Below are 23,284 nucleotides of genomic sequence, written 5' to 3' on the forward strand. Positions count from 1 at the left end.
ACTCATACACTCGTATGCACGTAACCTGTAATCGATTTCGTTTACGGAATTAGTCATGATACGCTGATGTATGAGGTCAAACAACCGAAGCGGGCACTGAAAATAATTGCTTCTCTGGTTTTGGTTCGGGTTGGATTCCAGTCCCGGCTGTGGTCGGCAACTGAGATTTAAACTAAGGGAACTTGTGCTGTCAGTCATTCTTAATTTTAATGTTTAATTTAGTGGTGCTGTGCAAGAATGGAAAGTACAGATTATTGTTTTGTTCTTCCCGCTAAAATATACTAGCCGAGAACAGTCGAAAGGCATTCATTACTGGTTAGTCATTATTTTCCTGCATGCTGCATAGCAGACAGAAACTTAACGGAGAAAAAGTAGCGCTTGAAATGTGGTATAACAATATTACCGGTAATCATTGTTATTTTTTTTTTTTTTATTCAATAATATAACTATTTTTTTAGGCACACTGCTTTAGCTCTAAGGTGCCAAGGACTTTTTCTAATTTTATTAACGACTAACTTAAAACTAGGATAGTATGATTGGATAATGTTGTATTGGGGTCGCAGTGGTCGACTTTGGCAGATCCAACCTTCAGCTGGCGATCGGCACCGGCCGGTGGGTGGAATATATCATGAGTCTTCCAGATGACGTTGGCCGCATCCCTCGGTCTGTGTGGGTCCGCGGGAAACACCCCCAGGCTACGAATACCCGGCGGGTGGCCCGCATGACTAGAGCGACCTTCCGTGGGCGATGATGGTGATGTAAATATAACGAAAAAATATAGAGAAGTAAATATTGCGGAAAACGAAGTAAAATGGGGATATGGGAACGAAATGACTAAGAACGACAGAGATCTAATTAGTTGACATCGAGATGGAGAAGAGACGGGGAGGGGGGAAGCGAAAAGGTTAGTGACAGCAAAAAGATCTTGTTAGTTCCGATGAAGATGGTGAACAGATGAGGAATCGGGATAATCGGCGGAAGTTAGTGTCGAGCCTGCAGGTGAAAATAATTCTTAGCCACAGTTGAAATAACGTCGATAAATAGGAGGAACTTTCTAAGCAAGATGTAACAGATTACACTTGTATATTAATGTGTTTGAGGAACTGGTATATCAGAAGCATATATGAACTATCCCGACTCGCCAACACATCCCGAACCGGAACCTCAGTCGGTCTACCTCGGGCCCTGAGGGATTCCAATAGCTCCGATCTGGCGTCGCGATACTCTACGCACGACCACACGACATGCTCGATGTCCTGATAACCGTCGCCACAGGTGCAGAGCCCGTTCTCCACGATCCCGATACGCCGGAGATGTGCGTTGAATGTATAGTGATTTGACATGAGTCGTGACATAACGCGAATGAAATCACGACTCACGTTCATCCCCTTGAACCAAGGTTTCGTCGATACCTTAGGGATAATGGAGTGTAGCCATCGTCCCAGTTCGTCATTCGTCCATGAAGTTTGCCAACTTTCGAGAGTTTTCTGACGAGAAATACTGAAAAATTCATTGAAGCAGATTGGTCTTTCATAAATGTCACCTTGTAATGCGCCCACCTTAGCCAATGAGTCTGCCTTTTCATTGCCCGGAATGGAACAATGCGAAGGGACCCAGACTAACGATATTGAATAAGACCGTTCAGATAAAGTTCGCAAGTGTTCCCGTATTTTCCCCAGGAAATATGGGGGATACTTTCCTGGCTTCATTGCCCGGAGAGCTTCTATTGAACTTAGACTGTCCGTGACAATGACGTAATGGTCTTTGGGCAATGTTTCAATGATCTCGAGGGTGTACTGAATAGCAGCTAATTCTGCGACGTAAACTGAAGCCGGATCACTGAGTTTGTAAGAAGCGGTGATGTTTTGATTGAAGATGCCGAAGCCTGTGGACCTGTCGATGTTTGATCCATCAGTGTAAAACACCTTTTCACAGTTGACTGTTCTAAATTTATTATAAAATATATTAGGGGCCACTCGAGGGCGTACGTGTTCCGGAATTCCACGAATCTCTTCTCTCATGGAAGTATCGAAAAACACAGTATAATCAGAAGTATCCAAGAAATGAGCACGGTTGGGAGCAAACGAAGAAGGATTAATATTCTGAGCCATGTAATCAAAATACAAGGACATAAAACGGGTTTGAGAATTAAGCTCAACTAACCTTTCGAAGTTTTCAATCACCAGAGGATTCAAAATGTCGCATCGAATGAGCAAACGATATGAGAGATCCCAGAACCGGTTTTTCAACGGTAAGACGCCCGCCAACACTTCAAGACTCATCGTATGAGTTGATTGCATGCAACCCAAGGCAATACGCAAACAACGATACTGAATTCTTTCCAGCTTAATGAAATGGGTGTTCGCGGCGGATCGGAAGCAGAAGCATCCATATTCCATAACGGACAATATCGTTGTTTGGTACAATCTGATCAGGTCTCCTGGGTGGGCACCCCACAAAGTTCCGGTTATTGTACGAAGAAAATTGATTCTCTGCTGGCATTTTTGTTTCAGATACCTAATGTGACATCCCCAGGTGCCTTTGGAGTCGAACCAGACCCCGAGATATTTGAATGTGAAGACCTGAGCTATGTTTTCACCCCCTAGTTGAAGCTGTAGTTGTGCTGGTTCTCGCTTCCTTGAAAATACAACCAGCTCAGTTTTCTCCGTAGAGAACTCGATACCCATTTGAAGAGCCCATGTGGATAAGTTGGCAAGAGTATCTTGTAACGGCCCTTGCAGATCGCCAGCTTTGGGTCCTATAATGGACACAACGCTGTCGTCGGCAAGTTGTCTTAGCGTGCAAGATGTGTTGATACATTTATCGATGTCGTTTACGTAAAAATTGTATAAAAGGGGGCTTAAGCATGAGCCCTGAGGAAGACCCATGTAACTGAATCGTATTGTCGACAAATCACCATGCGCGAAATACATGTATTTTTCGGACAATAGATTGTACAAAAAGTTATTCAAAATTGGTGAAAGACCATGCTGATGCAACTTCTCAGATAGGATATTTATAGAAACTGAGTCAAAAGCCCCCTTGATGTCTAGGAAAACTGACGCCATTTGTTCCTTACGAGCAAATGCCATTTGAATTTCGGTTGAGAGCAACGCAAGACAATCGTTCGTTCCTTTGCCCCTGCGGAAACCAAATTGTGTATCTGAAAGTAAGCCATTAGTCTCGACCCAATTGTCTAGACGAAACAGAATCATTTTTTCGAACAATTTCCGGATACAGGAAAGCATAGCAATCGGCCGATACGAATTGTGATCGGAGGCTGGTTTTCCTGGTTTTTGAATGGATATCACTTTCACTTGTCTCCAGTCATGTGGAACAATGTTGTCCTCAAGGAACTTATTGAATAAACTCAGCAAGCGCCTTTTGGCGGGGTCAGGCAGATTTTTCAACAAATTGAATTTTATTCTGTCTAATCCCTGGGCTTTATTGTTACATGACAAGAGCGCAAGTGAGAGCTCTACCATCGAAAACGGTGTTTCGTTTGTATTTGGTGTCGCGGCGCGGGTGATCTTCTGTTCCGGAACAGAGTCTGGACATACTTTTTTAGCGAAATCGAATATCCAGCGGTTAGAATATTCCTCGCTTTCATTCGTTGTGTTATGATTGCGCATTCGTCGGGCTGTGTTCCAAAGAGTGCTCATAGATGTTTCTTTTGTTAGGCCGTCTACGAACCGACGCCAGTAACCGCGTTTCTTAGCTCTAATCAAGTTCTTAATTTTAACGTCTAACGCCGCGTAATTCCGGTAATTATCAGGTGTTCCATTTTTTCTGAATATTTTATACGCGGAGGCTCTCTCCGCGTTTAAATTTGTGCACTCTTTGTCCCACCACGGGTTGGGAGGACGGATGTTAGTTTTTGCGCCGGGTACACGTTTCGTCTGAGCTTGAGTCGCGGTGTCGAGAATCAAGCCAGCCAAAAACGTGTACTCTTCCTCCGGAGGAAGTTGTTGTGTTCTTTCAAGTTTCTCAGATATCGCGGTCGCATAGCTATTCCAATCAATATTTCGTGTGAGGTCATAGGAAACATTGATTGTCTTCGATGGTTTTGAGCCGCTGGTGATTGATATTACGATCGGTAGATGATCGCTACCGTGGGGATCAGGAATTACCTCCCACGTGCAATCCAACCGTAGCGATGTCGAGCAAAGTGATAAATCCAGCGCACTTGGTCTTGCTGGTGGTGCAGGAATCCGTGTCATTTCTCCCGTATTCAAGATTGTCATATTGAAGTTGTCGCAGATATCATGGATCATAGTTGATCTGTTATCGTCGTGAAGACAGCCCCATCCCGTACCGTGTGAGTTAAAATCTCCTAAAACCAACGTCGGTGCGGGAAGGAGCTCAATGATATCACTGAGCCACCGATGCCCAACCGAGGCTCTTGGGGGAATATAGATTGAAGCAATGCAAAGATCCTTGCCTTTGATTGTAACATGACATGCGACAGTTTCAATACCTGATATCGAGGGGAGGTTAATTCGATAAAAAGAATAGCACTTTTTGATCCCCAAAAGTACTCCTCCGTAGGGATCATCTCGATCCAGGCGAATAATGTTAAAATCGTGGAAGTTTAAGGATATTTCAGAAGTTAGCCAAGTTTCGCACAATGCAAATGCGTCACATTTCAGATTATTTACTAGAAATTTAAGGGAATCTATTTTTGGGATAATACTTCTGCAATTCCACTGTAAAACAGTGATTAGATCCGTGACCTCGATGGATGATTTAGCCATCGAAGGATACAATCGCTGAGAGAAGGGGCCAATTTGCAGTCAACTGCTTTAAATATGTTTTTACTGTTGGCATGAAAGCAATTAAAATGCTTTTAAGAGGGTCAGAAATATTAAAAGTTGTAAAAATCCAGTCCACAACATCAGAGAACTTGATAAGTCCAGCACCTAGTTGGTTCTCTGATAGATTTTCAGGGACGTTTGGGGATTTTGTTGTCCCGGGAAGTGGTGGGAATTCCATCTCGGAACTGAGTTTTCCGAGACCAGGAGCCTTTTGCTTCGGTGGTTTGTCCCGATTCCCGTTAGCTGTAACTTTTCGAAGCCCTTCGGAAGACACCTTCGAGCCCTTACTAGGTAGCTTATGAGAGGATTTATTCATTCTTTTCCTACAGCTATGAGGGACCGCCGATGATGGACCTTCCAAAGGGTCGTCAGAATCGCTCTCGTCAGTTGACAAGCAGGCATATGGGTTCGTTGTCAGTTTAGGAGGGGTGGCACTCTTAAGCATCTCGGCAAAAGAACGCTTGGAGTGTTCCTTCAGGGAACGCTTCATCCGATCTCCTCGCAGCTTATACGCAGGACATGCCATTAGGTCATGCGGACCCTCCTTGCAGTAGAGACACTTTTCAGCATCCTTACCGCAAGAGCCATCCGCATGAGCCTCCCCACAGTTAGCACACCGGGGCTTATTGCAGCAATGAGAAGCTGTATGCCCCAATTGTTTGCAATTGGTACAATTCATTACTCGAGGTACAAAAAGACGAACAGGCAGACGAACCCGGTCCAAGAGGATGTTGTTGGGCAAAGCAGAGCCGGCGAAGGTCACACGATAAGAGTCAGATTGGGGATAAGACTTTGTTCCATCCCCGGCGATCGATACTGAATGCAATCGCTTGCAGTCCAGTATCTTGACGTTCTTAAGTGAGGGGTCCTTAAAACAGCCCTCTCCGTACTTAAGAACGTCCTCGCAAGTCAAACTCGAATCGGTGACCACACCGTCGATTTCTACTTCGCGAGCTGGCACGTAGACGCGGTACTCCCGCGTAAAATGGTCATTTTGAACGAGCTCATTTGCCTGCTTTGAGCTGGTGAACAGAACCCTGAGCTTATCTGGTCGTATTTTATCAATACTTTTTATAGTATTGTATCGCGAGGACAGATCCCGCGATATTTTCAAAACATTCAATTTTTTTTCTTTAGCCTTGGTCCGGAAATAAACCGAGTAAGGCCCGGCCGAGAGTGCAAGCCCATCGGGATAACTCTTTATGCGAGACTTATTGCTGCCAACAGAAGTCTCCATCTGATCATCGAGAACGGAGGGGTCGGGAGTCAAATTTGACATGTCGCGGAGTTACCTCCGCGCAGAAATAAATGATTCGAAGGGGGGGGGGGTAATGAACGGTCGAATGAAGAAGAAAAAAAAATATACAAAATAATAGTACTTAACTTTTAATCCAACGGGGGCCACCAAGGCCAAGCCCTCGTCGATCGGCGTATCGCCGCTTCGAGGGTGTGCAAAAAACCTCCGAGAGGAAAAAGCACACTCACTTATAATCCGCACAGTATAATCACAATGGCCACTGAAATCTGGCCTTGATCGATCAAACAATCACCGGCTAACGGTACTGTTTCGATCGTCCGCTCACAACAATGCACTGCTTAAGTATATAATGTACAAAAAACCTCTCACAGAAAAAAGCACTATTGTCTATTACACAATAGCGATATAATCTAGTTTTGATCGTCCGGTCACGTTATCACACACGGCACTGGTTTTTTTCGCAGTAAACACAAAGCACGTCCGTTCGCTCGGAAGGTTGAAACGGCAATGAATCATTGTTATTTCGAGTATCGAGGTTCAATAACGAGTTTGGAATACGATCTTTTGGAACTCGTTATAGACGTAATAATGATTTCTGATTAGTTCAAAACATTTTTAATGATCTAGTAAGAGTAAAAGAGAATTCATTCGGGTTGCATTGTCTAATGTAATTAATCACAATCCAAGGTAGCTCAGCAGCAGAGCAGTTCTACGAACGGAAGAGTTTTACTATTTCGGCAATGCTTCCGAAAGGGTTTTCGCAAAATTGATCTTCTGTGACTAAACTCATGTGATTATTATGCAAACAAAAATTTCAATCGGCGTACTGTTTTCTGGTTTGCGCTGCGGACGTTGGGTAGCACTTGACCACGAATAAATAAATCTAGAGACCGAAGTATATTAGTAATATAATAGAGCGATCAGTGACACCAAAAGCGTCATGAATTGGAGAAAAGTAAATCCTCTTCTCACTAAAAGCGCTGTCAGTGTCTTCGCACAGTAGGAAATCTACATTAATTTCCAAAAACTTTCACTCGTACCCGAGATTAATCTTTCTTCGCAAGCCGAATCCGACCCGTACCCGATAAAAAAAGTACAATCCTTACCCGTGCACAGTGGTTCAAAAGCGCAATTTCACGATCTTAATTGATAGCTCATAGAAACGTGGTTTTTGAGGTGCAGTATTTTCAGCAAAGTTGCTTTTGGCAAATTTTGTTTATGTGATTAATCCCCCTAAAAGTGAAATAAAAATATTATTTATGCTCAGGGCCAACATAGGGGCTAAGTTACTTCAACAAAGTTATGCAGAAAGTTATTTCAAACAATATTGCTGAAGGAACTGTTCCCGTAACATGAGTGTAATTCATGATATAATGTATTTTCTGAAAAGGTATCTTAAACCAGTTTTACCTTTTTCTATATATATAAAAAATAGGTATAGAATTCGCTCAAACTTTCGAAATTTTTTCCGAGGCCCGGAGGGCCGAATGACATATACCAATCGATTCAGCTCGACGAACTGAGCAAATGTCTGTGTGTGTGTGTATGTGTGTGTCTGTATGTGTGTTGTCAACTAAGAGGTCGAGATCTCAGAGATGGCTGGACCGATTTTGATCAAACTAGTCGCAAATGAAAGGTCTCCCCGTCACCCAAAACGCTATTGAATGGTTTTGAGATCGGATGTTTATTTTTTGAGTTATTCGAAGTTTTATGTCAAAATTTTCAGTTTTTTGACAGTATCTGTCACAATTGACCTTGAAAACGGAATATGTTTTCAGACTTAGATTCCGCACGATAATACCTATTCAACAAGCCATAGATTGTTAAAATCCGTCCATTTTTAACGGAGATATCGAAATTTTTGTGTAAACGACTTTTCCCCCTATTCCAGCAGTAGGAGTTTTGAGCGCTGTATGACAAAGAAATGCTTGGGAGCAACGGAAAACACGATTTTTTATACTGTTACATACAATTGTTTCTAAGTACCAAAAAGACTGTGTACAGCATCCTTTTTCATGACAATTTGCCTCGGACCGATTTTAGCACGGCTCGTTTTTGGCAACATAATCGTTCGAATATGACATATATAAACCAGATGATGGCAGATTTTTTTTAATTATATTGTTTTAAACTACTTACAGCAATAAATGCTGGAAGAACATAACATCCATATACCATTCGAATCAGTTCGTCGAGATCAGCAAATGCGTGTGTGACAAATAATTTCACTCAATTTTCTCTGAAAATTTCTTTTCTAAAAATTCAGATTCATACGAAAATTCGTATGCTCCCAAACAAAGTTCCTGAATTATGTTTGGTTCCGACCTCTGGTTCCGGAACTACAGGATGATATATGAAACGAAATCAAAATTGTGTAACTCATTCTTCTCGTAGATGGCTGAACCGATCTAAGATTCAAATGAAATCTAAGAATCATCTAAGATGCAAATGAAAAGTTTCAAGATTCTTTAAAACATCTTGCTCTTCAGTCAGATCCAACTTCCGGTTTCGGGGATACAGGGTGATTAGTATAAAAATGTCTATTCCACATAAATTAATCAGGTTTATCGGGTTAGCAGATTTGGATAGTCGATAAAAAAAATTAACTTTTTTCAGTTTTAGTGGTATTCAGTTGTCGATTCAGAAGGCACCTAAAAATTTAATTCATGCTATGATTTCTCAAAGATGTCTTCACTGATTTTCAAATATTTTGAAACAAATGTAAACTATACAGCTATTCAGGTGAATTTATCTGACTTCGGCCATACCAATTTTAGAATTCCGGTTCCAGTATAAAATCGTTTCTCAAAGCTCAATCGTTTTCTCAAAAAAGCCTAATCAAAATCTCTAATCTAATCAGAAACAAAAATTCAAATTGAATTAAACTTATATACAAAATTAATTAGTTTTATACATACATACAAAAATTAATGAATTTTATCCAAGCTTCAAAGTTGTACTCAAAACTGTAATTTATTCGTCATATGGCCATAGGAATCGGTTTGGGTTATGCTGGTTCCTGAATACCGGCTCTGGAAGTACCTTAAATTACCGTAAACTCTAAAGTGCAACTTACATATCATGGCATGTTTAATCGATTATCACACTTCTAGATTTAAATTCGATTGTTTCGACATTACAGAGTAATGAGTGATTACAATCTCAAATTGTTGCTTAAAACGACGGTCACTAAAATAATGTAATGAAAACTTAAACACCGAAGAATATTCATGCAAAAAACACATGCGAATTGATAAAAAAAGATATCATCTCACTGCTAGGTGGATTAATCACGTTTTTGTAAGAAAATATACTTATTTTCAATTTATATGAGTTTTTTATGTTCTACAAAGTTTTTCATCATTAAAAACGACACAACTTTCTCAAACATACTATGATGCTATAATTTCAGTTCAATGAAATAGAGCCATTTTTCATGATTTTTTTAACAAAATTCCAACTTGTCTATCATCAAAAGGCGCAGGAAGGTGCAGGTACCGTGGTTGAGTTACTCGTCTGCGATCGTCTGCAGGCGAGGTATGTTCATTTCAAATATCCTTGTCCTTGACATTTGCAATGATAAGGTTAATTGTATATCAGATCAGATTTCAGTATATATTCAATACCATTGCACAAAATTTGATTTTTTTTGCACATTGAAGTCTATAAATTGAATAGCTTAATAACTGTTTTGTCACGACTTTAAAAAAAGCAATCATCAAATCGAATTAAATTATGTCATCTTCTAGTAGAGCAAAGCATGTTCAAAACTCAATTTTTAGTTATTTGTATTTATTTTATGATAGCTGACAATGTTCTTAACCAGCTAAAAGACTCCTGGCATCATCCGACAGATTCTTCTTGGACTATTTTGGCCATTCACGAATATTTGTAACCAATGAATCCGATGAAACTAATAACCAATTCATGAAATCCCGATTCGAAATTCACATAATACTCTCGAAATATGTATGAAAGAAACTTCTTAATCATTGTAAACAGTACAATATAGCGATCTCCACTTCAATTGATGAATAGAGGATATTTATCCGCAGTCATCATTCAGTAAAAACCATTCAAGCGTTCGTTCCGCTGCAAACTCTCATATTATCAAACTGGAGCGAATTCAGTATCGTTGTTTGCGAAATGTTTTAGGCTGCATGCATTCGACAGCATTCGACACATACAATGAGTCTTAAGGTTCTGGCGGGAGTTCTTCCATTGAAAGATCGTTTTTGGGAGCTTTCATCGCGACTGCTAATAAGATGTGATGTACTCAATCCCCTGATTATTAATAACTTCGAAAGGCTAGTTGAGCTTTAATTTCAAACAAGATTCATGACAGTATACTTTAACCATGTGTCACAGGAAAGCGACCTTTTAAAATATATTCCTAGCCGTGTCAGCCCCCTAAATGTCCCTGACTTTTTCGACACATCCATGCAGCGCGAAGTGCGTGGAATCCCGGAACACCTACGATCGATGGAAATCCCAAAAATATTTACAAGTAAGTTCAGGCTTATTGACTCTGAGAAAATTTTTTACACGGACGGATCACGAATTGAAAAGGCTACTGTGTTTGGTATATTCAACAGTAATGTTTCGCCCTCATTCAAGCTTCAAGAACCTGCATCTGTTTATATAGCAGAGTTAGCATCAGTTTGTTATAGTTTGAGTGTAATTGTCACATTATCTCCAAACCATTATTTTCTCTTCACAGATAGTCTGAGTGCAATTGAATTCGCTCAAACGCTGCTGGCAAAAATGAACCGTTTTTCTTGGGCAAAATAACAGTACCTGAACGACATATTGAATAATAATTATCAAATTACAATAGTTTGGGTCCCGGCTCAATTCTCCATTCCAGGCAATGAAAGAGCCGATATTTTAGCCAAACGTGGTGCTATTGAGGGTGAAATTTGTGAGAGACCGATTGATTTCAACGAATTCTATAGCGCGTCTCGACAAAGAACACTTACCAGTTGGCAAGCTTCTTGGGATAAAGATGATCTGGGTCTGTGGATGCACTCAATTAGTCCTAAAATATCGACAAAGGTATGGTTCAGGGGACTGGATGTGAGTAGGGACTTCATTCGTGTGATGTCCAGACTCATGTCCAATTACTACACGTTAGATGCACATCTCCTTCGAATTGGACTTTCCGAAACTAATCATTGTGCTTGTGGCGAAGGTTATCGCGATAATGATCATGTCATTTGGACAGTATCGTGATGTCAGATCTCAACTAATAAATTCCTTGGGTACCCAAGGTAGACTATCCAATGTCCCAGTTCGCGACATTCTTGCTTGTCGTGACCTTCCTTACTTGAAACTTCTTTATTATTTCATTAAGTCCATTGGAGTTCCAATTTAAATTTTGTTTTATGTTAGACTGTTTTCTCTGCCATCTTACATTGAATAAAAGTGATGAACTGATACAAACAACCTTGAAATAGTTATAAGATCATGTACAAAATAAATGTATTTCATTTAATGTAATTTATAATAGCAAATCGCTTGATAAAAACAGTGTTTAGATTAACTAATGAATACCAACATACTAATATGATATTCGAAATGTATTAGGTTTAAAGTACTATGTATTGTGGATGCCACGGCGAAGAAAAACTTATGTTTTATTATGTTGTATGGTATCATACTGCATTGCATTATATCATATTATATTGTATTATATTATTTTGTATTATGTTATATCACAGAGAACAGATATCCAACAGACATTCATGCGTGCAAAGTCGTATGCAACGGTGATTTTTAACTAATTTCACATGTATGCTTTACACAGCTTTTTAAGAAGGTTGTACTAGCTTGGATATCTGTTCTCTGTAGTTATATATTTTAATATCATGATGTATTGAATTATATTATGTTATGTTGTATTATATTAAATTGTTTTACATTGTATTGTATGATATTATATTATATTCTATAATATTGTATTGTTTTATATTATATTTTTTATATTAATCTATATTATACTATATTATATTGTACTAACGAACCCCTGCACACTTCATAGCACAATAATATTAGATTAGATGTAGAAAATCAAAACCACTGATTAATTTTAATTATCATTGAAGAAAAATATTATTATAATGCTGTATGATAGTGGCCCCAACCTTTTTATATCGCGGCCAACAGGACAAAATATATAAAACCGATGGTTTGCCGAAACGCAAACAGGTAGCGTACAATTTACCATCCGAAAAAGACTCTAAATTCACGCTACAGACCCATAACGATTATTGACGGTAATAGAAAAGTTAAACGGATGAGAAAATGACGTTCAAATTGAAATGGCATAGCAGTTGGCATCGTTGGAATGCGTGGAATGAAAACTTTTTTTCTTCTAATTTGCCATTCAAAATTGTTGTCTCGACAACATTTGCGAATAACTTTTGAACTTTTGACTTTTTTCTGTACTTGTTCCTCTATTGTCTGCACTTTATTTTGTACTTTATGTGCTTGTTTCTGTAATTTGTGTGTTTGTTCCTGCTTGTTTCCAAATTTGTTTCTGTACTTTACGTACCTGCTCCAGTATTTTCTGTGTTTGGTCCAGTAACTTCTGTTCTTATATCTGTACCATCTGCACATTGTGTACCTTTTTATGTACTCAATTGTGCCAGTACTTCCTATGCTTGTTTCTCGCATTTCTGTACTTGGTTTTGTACTTTCCTCACTCACTCACTCACTCACTCACCTTCTTTATTTTTTCCTAAACTTAGCTTCTGTACTGTACTCCTTTTATTTCTGTACCTGTAGCTGTCCCTGTGAATTTCTCACAGCTCAAAAATTATCTTTGGATGGAAATTATTTCAAATACTCTTAAATTAGAATAATCGAACGACCTTCATGATTACTCGGATTTAGTGAAGTAGAATGGTAGAGTGTTCTGTAAAAATGAATCATCTGACAATTGTTTTTGATTCGATCTCAACATTTTTCCCCAATTCAGGTACACACGTACACAGCAGTTTTTACCTGCTCTGAAAAGTCTTAAATGATTCAAGCAAAATACAACAAAATCAGTTTGACGGTTTATGAGCAAGAGAGTGAATCATACGAATAGGTAAAACATGTCGATGAGTTCCCAAATCTCGGTTCAATCGATGTAATTTAAAAACAGAGGACAAACGGGATGGTTGGAGTACATTGGACTCAAGTTACTCAAATGAAAATAATTTGAAATTTCGGAATACTCTGGGTTGATATAATTCGAATCGCGTTTGGGCCAATTGAAGACGTTTGGACTCAAATAAATAACCGAACTTGCAATTTGAAGCAATTGACGAGGTCGTTTCGAGAAAAAAATATACAAAATCCCGTCCAAAAAATCCTTCAAAGGTATAGCACGGGAAATGCTTATGAAAAATTTAAGCCGAAAAAAACAGAAAACATCCTTCTAATTCGAATGGAATTGTTCCAAAAAGTAGAGAGCCGAACAGTTTTGGTGTTTGAGTTAACGGTCTTAATTTGAAGTGGCAGCTGAGGTGTGCTGATCCTGTTGTCTCAATGCATTGTGAAAGCAATAATTATATCTATCAAGAAGATACAATTCACATTTCTATAATTTTAGGAAAACAATGAATCATAAAAAAAACGTTAATCAGTTTCTTTTCTTATAGTCGTTTTATAATTTTACTTCACGGTATTGAACCCAAATTTATATATCGGAAAATGGAAACCTGTACGCTGTTCATGTGGCACCCTTACTTTATTGAACATGTGATTCTAAATAAAGAAACACGTGAATCAAGTAGGCTCAGTGAAATTTTTGCACAAATCAGCTCGTTAGACGCCAAACAGTTTTATTAATAATCTAGGATTCATATACCCAGTAAATCCGAGCATCGGACGCATCGTGCAAGAAAGCTTTTGACTGCGTTTCAAGCTTACATAGTGTATCGATAGAACAAAAGAGTGATGAAAATACCAAAGCAGAGAGCGGATGTCTTATACGCAGAGGATGGGATATATCGGGGTTGGATTTTCAACTCCGAGCATAGGGCCAGAGTTTTTCTGGCCCTAAGAGGCGAATGACCTTAAGGTTAAAGCCTCTATGGTCGAAACAAAAGAATGTTTAACACTATACCACACCTTATCGGGAAGACGTCGGCTTGAAAATGCCTTGTTTGATATTCCTTCGCTCTGTTTCTCTAGCGATACATAATGTAAAAATAAAGATTTCTTAGGACGACGCGGTTGATGCAAATGGTGCAGAATTGTCCGATGACGGGCCGATCGAAGCGCTACGATCGGCCCCATATCGTGCTCAATCGGTCCGATAATCGGGCCGATGATCGGACCGATACGGGTCGACAAATTTCATAGGGTATTGCTCTCCAGCCCGCATACGCATGGCTGCCAGATGGGTGACTAAACGCTGCCAGCTGGAAAAATATGGCTGGTAGACATTCTGATGACCGACTGCCTCACCGCTGCCAGATATACAACTCAAACGATACAACCGTATGCACCAGGATTTTTCCACATTGAACTCTTTGACATTTTCAGCGAATGTGAGAAGATGAAAACGCTCGGCTTACTTAGATACAGGCGACTTTGTTTCGTCAAATTGGATTTGGCAACCGTCACTGTATCAATTTTGGTAGCCGTCTGGTGGCTATGGCTGCCCAGGTAGCCAAAATACTATGCGGGAGCGGGCAGCAGCATTGCATAACTCGATACGCGCCAAACAATCATTGAAGATCTAGCTTGCATTGAATGGAAAATTTCCAATTCTAAACGAACCAATTTTCTAGTTTTTCTCTACTTTCCCGAAGGATTTTCCTTATGTACTATAACCTAAAATCTCCGCATAAACGTCACCTTTCGAACAAAAAAAATCATTTGAAGATCGTCCCACGCATACCAGAAAACATTAGCAACAACACTTTTTTCGCTATTATTATATCGACAACGGGGAGGGGCAGGGAGTGCATCAGGGTATCCTACAAGTGAATGACTGGATGATGGAGTGGATTGCCAACCGGAGTCACGTGGGGGAAGCTTTGTGTTTTTCCCTTAAGGTCTGAAATGAGTAAGACGCATCCTTCTAACAAACAAACCATCAGGCGGGTTTAAGCTGGTACAGCGAAATTCTTTATTATATAGTCGTATGTTCTTGCTGGAAGACGCCGGGTCCTCAAAAACCATTTTGGCCTTTTTAACTGCAATTATCTAAAAGTTATCTGATAATCAAATTCGGATCTACTGTAAGTCTACCCGTATACACTGGTACTGCCTTGAACTGATGGTGGCTTCACACATACATACATACATTACTCAAATTTGAAAAAGAAAATCTTGATTGAATCTTCTAGTGACAAAAAACATAAGTAATATGAGAAAGGCATCATTACACCAGCAGGTGGATTAAAAAATTAGAAGGTTGTATGCAAGACACGACCGAACACAATAACATTAAAAATGAAACGTTTCTAGGGTCTCCATAATAAATACAAAAATAAAGATGATAATGATGATGATACATTAAACTTAAAGCTTATTCAATTGACTAATTACAAACTTGCTCTAGTTTAAGCGCTTAGATTGTTAGCGAATGATAAAATTGACAATTTGCAATGATTTGGAAGGCGATCATAATTCCGGTCAGCCGGAACATTTGACCCTTTTTTGTGGAAGAAAACCATAGTCACAACAGGTTGGAGTTTCCTTCATTCGTTTTTGTGAATTTGTGTTGTTTTTTGTAATCTGAAAATCCATAATTTTAACCAAAAGAAAACAAACAAACAAAAAATTACCGAACAATCAGTTAGATCCAATTGGTTTACAGTTTTCGGTAGTTGTTTGACAGTTCAGCAATTACCGAACGATCGGTAATCAATTTAATTACCGAACGTTCAGCTGCTGGAAATTCGGTAAAAAATTACCGAATTCTGCGAAATTTTCTAAGTGTGTAGATGATAAATAAGATATTCAAGCGAACACGGTGTTGCGCAGACAGTCATCAGCTCACTGGACGAGCTACTTGTTTCATTCACAGGTAAGCATCAACTAGGCAAATAAATATTGTGCAGCATACACACTTAGAAAATTTCGCAGTATTCGGTAATTTTTTACCGAATTTTCAACAGCTGAACGTTCGGTAATCAGTTCGGTAATTGAATTGATTACCGATCGTTCGGTAATTGCTGAACTGTCAAACAACTACCGTAAACTGTAAACCAAATGGATCTAACAGATTGTTCGGTAATTTTTGTTTGTTTGTTTTCCTTTGATTAAAATTCTGGATTTTCGGATGTCAAAAAACAACACATATTCACAAAAACGAATGGAGAAAATGGTTTTATTCCACGAGAAATTTAAAACGTGTCAGATGTTCCGACTGACCGGAATTATGAGCGCCTTCCAAAACACTGAACAATCCGTCGAGTTCAACAAAAATTACCCTTGAACGATTTGTGTTGGCAGCAAGTGAACAAGTGATACAAAATTATTTTCTGCCTATAAGTAAACAAAAAGCTGTTAGTGGTTCTAATGTCTTAAAAACTTGTTATCATCTGTACCTCAATCCATCCGATGAACCCTTCAACATTTTTTTCGTTTGGTTAATAAAAAGACACTCACTGAATATTTTAATAACTGTTTGACAGTTAGCTTCATGACAATCAGTTTTCACAGAAGTTCGGTTATTGGAAGATAACTTTACCAAATGGACAGTATGATTTTTACCGTATTCGTCGACTATTCAGCTTTACCGTATCAATTGTATATCTAATACAGAATTCTGTAGTGAAAATTTACGTTAAACTGATCGTTCGGTGAAAATTTGCATAATTGTTGTAAAATAAAACCCATGTACCGAAATATCGGTTATTTCTATAGATTACCGAAAGATCTCGTCAAAAATATTACCGAACAAAGGAATTAAATCTTAGTGTGTATATTTATAGATTTCTCTTCATACTACGCAGAACGATGCGGTGTTTTTTATGCATGATGCCGAACAAGAAGCCTTCTATGCCGAACAAGAAGTTGACGTCATTTTGTACAACTGGGATTGGTGGATGAAAACATAGGTCCACTTTAACCATTTTTTTTCAATAGTATGCTATTGAAATACTGAAACGACGTTGTCATACATGTTTAAGTTAAAAGTTTCCGAATCGATTAGTTGTTAAATTATATCAATCCGTCAACGAATGACTGAGCTATTAACGTTCAAAAATTATGACACAAAAAAACGCGTTGTTTTTTTTACCCCGGCGGTTAAAAGCCTATTCACACTATTCCGGGACTATCTGGGACGTTTTTTTCCTCATCGGCGATGACTGAGCTGCCAGCGTGTGCATGTATTGGAATCCTGGAATATTTATCCCGGATCCGGGATTCCAATACATGCACACGCCGGCAGCTCAGTTATCGCCGATGAGGAAAAAAAACGTTCCAGATAGTCCCGGAATAGTGTGAATAATCTTTAGGGTTTGAAAATTTTCGACCTTAAAGTATCACCATAGGTGGGAGTTTTTTTATGTCGAGTGTCTTAGAGTGACATGAAAAGTCGAGATTTTAGAAACATAACAAAAAATAGTATCGAACAGCCAGTCAACAGTGATTCACAGTAACTTCCTACTTTCTATCGGCACGCTAAACTGTCTGTAACCTAGCCACATTAATTGAATTGAATCTGTGTGAGTACGACCGATAATTTAGTGAAGCAGTTTTGCAATTTTTTTCTGTTTCCTTAAATATTCCTAAATTTTGCTCTGTTTCCAATCTAATTTTAGATCAAAGCAGTTACGCCCCACTGGCCGCTTGCAACCACGCGAAATATTCTTTCCCAGCAGAACATCGAAACGAAATTGTTTTGCGCCCGGAATTGTGTTGGTTGAACCGGCGAAGGGAGGGCTCATTCACAAATTGATTAACGTTGCTGGATGGTGGTCACATGGCAAACAAGGATTCTGTTTACTGTAGGGGAAAGAGGAACCAACGAAGCTACTGTTCGCTGAGGGTTGCCTAGAAAGCGCTGCGGGGTAGAGTTCGAAAAAAAAAATGGAAATGGAAATAACTCAGATTATTCGATACAATTCTATTTGATGATCGCCAATCTAAAAATACACGGAGCTTCGAGAGTACGCATACTGCTGACGGTTCAAGTGACAGCTTTTTTCGGTTCCCACTTTGCTTTCTTTGCTTCATACATAGCAAAAAAAAGCCAGTATCGGATCGTAAATCGAAGCAAACAAAACGGATAATGTTTTAAGAGGCCATTAATTTTAGTTCACTAAATTTCATTGTTTCACTCTTGATTGCATTTGATTTCGGTTCTCCACTCCACTAAGACGGAATTCGCATCATCAATAAAAGTCAATCACACCGTTCATGACTCGAATAAAGTTGGTCGAAGAGGAAGAAGCGAACAGCTCAAATCAAATACCAGAGATATGCTAATTGAACAAGTCTCTCTCTTTTTCATTTAGCAACTTTGGCAAAGCATGTATTGTGTAATCGGACCATTATGTCCCGTCGCCAGAACCGAACGGGATTTGGCACGACTGGCAGCCGTTTCATGAGGCAGTGGCCAAAGCTTGCACAGGTGTGAATGACCACCGCCAGTCGTCGTTCAGGAGGTCCACGTTGCTGAATTGGACGAGTGATGGTCACCCAGCCCTCCGCCTCCCAACCCTGCGTGACGGCAGTACTCATCAACTATTCATTACAGGAGGCAGGTACCTAATGTGTGATCGTTCTGTGGCCGAACTGCAACGGCCAGCAACCGGCCTCTGGAATCGGATGGGGAAACAGACGAATAGAACAGTCGTGCCGTTTTTCCCCCCGGTTAATCGGGACGATGAGGGCGATGAAGCTGATGATGTTGTTAGACCACTTGAGCCCGTATGATCCGGCATGAATAAGCAAACTCGAGTGTGGCTAACCATCGTCATCGCCTTTCGTGCTGAAAAGCTCTTCTGGCAGGCTGCTTCTGCTGCTGCCTAGGTTCTGCACTCAGGTCTGATAACCAAGCCCAACAGCGAAGGTGGGCAGAATGTTGATGGCTTCTGTTAATTTTTTCAGCATAATAATCTTGTTTTCGAGTAGCGCCTGTTCTGGAGGATGTTGCCTCCCATCGAGAAAAAGCACTACAACTATAGGATGAGGATCGCAGTCCGGTTGACTCGTCCAGATGTTGAACATTTATTTGAGTCTCTGCGTTCGCCTGTTCGGACCCAGCGATGGAATGGCCTCTACAGCCCCGCTTGATTGCGTACTTGTTCAGAGAGGAACTTTTTATTGTTTCCTAGCAAAGGCAGAACAAAAAAAATCGCGAAAAACGTGTTGAAAGCCAACCAAAGTGGACACTCTTGGGAAGCGCACAGGAATGTGGCTACTGTTGGCTAGAAGGCATTGCACCCGTTCGGAAGATCGGAGCGATTACACAATGCCGCTGCCGGAGCATGGTTATGTCACGGAGTTCTGAGAATGGGCAACCGGTTGATTTGATAGTTTTGCTGCTGGTGGCAGAATACCTAACTGGATGACTGATAAAGCACAAATGAACTGGATGTGATAGAACCTGGTGGTCAATTAGTAATGCTTTCCTCTTATTTAGTGCAAAAATTGTGGGATCCAATTTCGGGATCCAGGCTTGTTCCAGACAAAATCTGGAAATAAATTTTAGAAAAAAAAACAAATTTCCTGTTTGGTCAATCCAATAAGGAGTGTATCGATTAGTAGTTAGCAACATTCAAACAGTTATTACTCTAAAATGGCTTAATTTTTTGCGGTGACATGTTTCTTTACATGTCAATAACAGCTGCGCAATCGATTGGTTTCGGTACGGTTTATCGTTTCAATGATGAGTCGAATTGATCCGGAAACGCGAAAGAAAATTCTGCACCCTTGGTGCTCAGAGAGTGGTGTCACGTACAACGGAATTGGAAACCGGGTGAAAGTGCACCACACCAGTGTCAAAAATATTATTGAGAAGTTCGGTAAGACCCTTTCCATGAAGGAAGCCAGCCCAGCCGGGACTTAAAAGTGGTTGAGTACATCAGGAAAAACCCATCGGCATCGACGCGGGATTTGGCCAAGCAGTTCAACACCAGCATCGGGATGATTCAACGGATCAAAGTTCGGAACTCCTTGAAAACGTACAAGAAACAGAAGGTGCCGAAAAAGTCACTGGTACAGCAAGTTCAGGCCAAAACAAGAGCGCGAAAACTGTATAACCGGATCCTACAGAATAAAGACGGATGCATCCCGATCGACGACGAAAACTACGCCAAGGAAGACTCTCGAGCGCTGCTCGGACCGCAATACTATACAAAATCGGTGTACCAGGACCTGGACGACGCTGACACCACGGTGGCGATGGAAAAGTTTGGGCAGAAGGTGTTGGTTTGGCAAGCAATTTGTACCTGTGGTTTTCGGACGTCGATTTTTTTAACGAAGGGCACAATTAACGCCAAGGTGTACGAGGAAGAATGTTTGAAGAAGAGAATGCTGCCACTGTACAGAAAGCATAAGGCTCCTCCTCTCTTCTGGCCGGATTTGGCTTCAGCCCCCTACGCCAACTCCGTTCTACAGTGGCTGTCAAAAAATAATGTACAATTCGTGAAAAAAAAAACATCAACCCACCGAACTGCCCGGATCTCCGGCCAATTGACAGGTATTGGGCAATTGTCAAGCGGCACTTTCGGAAGGAAGGTACAGTGTCCTAAAACATGTAGGAGTTAAAAAAAACTGGACATCTGTCTCCAGGAAAGTCACAAAAGTAACTTTGCAGAATTTAATGAAGAATGTCAAGTCCAAAGTGCGAGCGTTTCACAGAAACTAGGATTCAATATAATCAGTGAAATGCATAAAAATATAATTTTTCTACAATATATCGAGAGCTGATGTCAAAATATGTTTTCTTTTCGCTTTTAATCAATGTTGCTAACTACTTTTCGATACACTCCTTATGCATTATTAGTCATCAAAATCTGTGCAGAACTCTCTGCAACTTATTTACCTGCTTTTGTCCAAAACTTTCGAAATTTCTGTGGTATCCTGAGTTATGTGATAAGGAGTATATCGAAAATAAGCTATCCACATACATTTGTGTTGTAAAAACTGTCCCAGAAAGTATGGACGCACTTTGATTTCGCTGTAAATAATTAACAAGTGTTAGATATTCAAATTTTATTCGATATGCTGATAATATTAGACTACAACAACAGAATATTATACTCAACATTTGCTACTTAGCCATTGTAGACTAGCTGGCGCACCTTCTTGCGAACGTTCCTCATTAAATTCCGTACAGACTTTTTAACGACAAGTTTTGATACTTTTTTCCAATCTTTTTCGAACTGTTGAATGGTTTCGGCTGCCGAGACATGTTTCCTAAGATGTGCCTTCGTTAATGCCCAAAATTCCTCAATTGATCGAAGTTGTGGGCAATTTGGAGGATTCATGTCTTTTGGGACGAAAGTGACATTTTTGGTAGTTTACCATTCTACCGTTGATTTCGAGTAGTGGCAAGAAGCAAGATCTGGCTAGAAGACAACAGGATCCTTGTGGCTTCGAATCATGGGTAGAAGTCGTTTTTGTAAACATTCCTTGATGTATATTTCGCTTTTTGCTTTTATATTTATGACTTCTGGTCAGTCAGTAATTTTTACTTTTTTCGAGTTTTAACGATATCAAACTAACTATAGATTATAAGAAGAGAAAGAATATGAAATTATAGAGCCATAGTACTCTAGGAAGAGCAAGGATGTGAAGAATAAAGTGCGGAAAAATGAGACGTGACAAGGGTCATTTAAGTAAGCAGAAGGCATCTCGTATCTAAACTTTTACCTTCTACCAGAGGAGTCGAACTTAGGCATCTTAGCGATACGAGTCATCCGAGTCTCTGATATGCCAGAAAGTAAAGGCAAAGAAAAGACTCGGATGACTCGTATCGCTAAGATGCCTAAGTTCGACTCCTCTGGTAGAAGGTAAAAGTTTAGATACGAGAAGCCTTCTGCTTACTTAAATGACCCTTGTCACGTCTCATTTTTCCGCACTTTATTCTTCACATCCTTGCTCTTCCTAGAGAACTATGGCTCTATAATTTCATATTCTTTCACTTCTTATAATCTCTAATTAAATTGATATCGTTAAAAATCGAAAAAAGTATATTTCGCTGTTCATTGAAGCAGTGGTGATGAAGGGTTTCAAAATCTTACCGCAACTACAAATTGCTTGCCAGACCATAGCTTTCATACCAAATATTTCGACTTCAATCGATTTCTCGGACTGGTTTAAGACTTGCCCTTCTCGTACCGTATAATATTGTGGTCCCGGAAAGGATTTGTAATCGAGTTTCACGTAGGATTCGTCGTCCATGATTATGCAGTTCAAATTTCCAGCAAGAATCGTATTGTACAGCTTTCGAACCCTCGCCCTGATCGATGCTTCTTGTTTCGGGCTACGTTTTGGTTGTTTCTGCTTCTTATAGGTTCGAAGATTCAAATGTTCTTTAGCAAGAAGAACATTTGACTTCGAAGTGTCCACTTTTATGGCCACATCCCGAACTGAAACCTCTTTTTTTGCTCGAACGCCTTCAGTATACGTTTATCCAACTGCGGGTCAATTTTTTCGACCCGTTTTCGATTTATCCTCAAAGGTGTTATCCTCACCTAACTTCCTGATTGCATTTCCCACGGCTTTTTCACTTACTCTTTTCATTTTTGCTACTTTTCTCAGTGACAGTCAGCGTTCTGTGCACCATTTTTACACAATTTTTCGACATTGTTCTGCTGAAAGTCCACGCATTTCGAAACAACCTAATGAAAACGAATAAACAACTGCACAAGTGGTTAGAGAATAGTGTAAACAACAGGACGCAGCCATAAAAATTGACAGATTCTGAACCATTGCGAAATGGCAGCGGTTTTTGGTTGCGTCCATACTTTCTGGGACAGTCTTTACAATGAAGGATCAATTTTTAGTTTGAATAAAATATCGTTTTTTATCACAATTAGAAAGAAAAAATTGTGGATAGCTTAATAATTTGGTTGTTAGTCAACCGATTTTTGAAATTTGTTTATCATTGGAAAGGTACTACTTCCAGAAATAAAATGCAAACGAAAAATTGAGTTGTGAACTTAAAGTTATAATGAAAACTGTAGATAGATGACCTCAGAAATGGTGAGACTTTTTACAATGAATATCTCGAAATTCAAAGCGATGA

Source organism: Malaya genurostris, chromosome 2 (assembly GCF_030247185.1).
Source record: "Malaya genurostris strain Urasoe2022 chromosome 2, Malgen_1.1, whole genome shotgun sequence".
Lineage (NCBI taxonomy): Eukaryota > Metazoa > Arthropoda > Insecta > Diptera > Culicidae > Malaya > Malaya genurostris.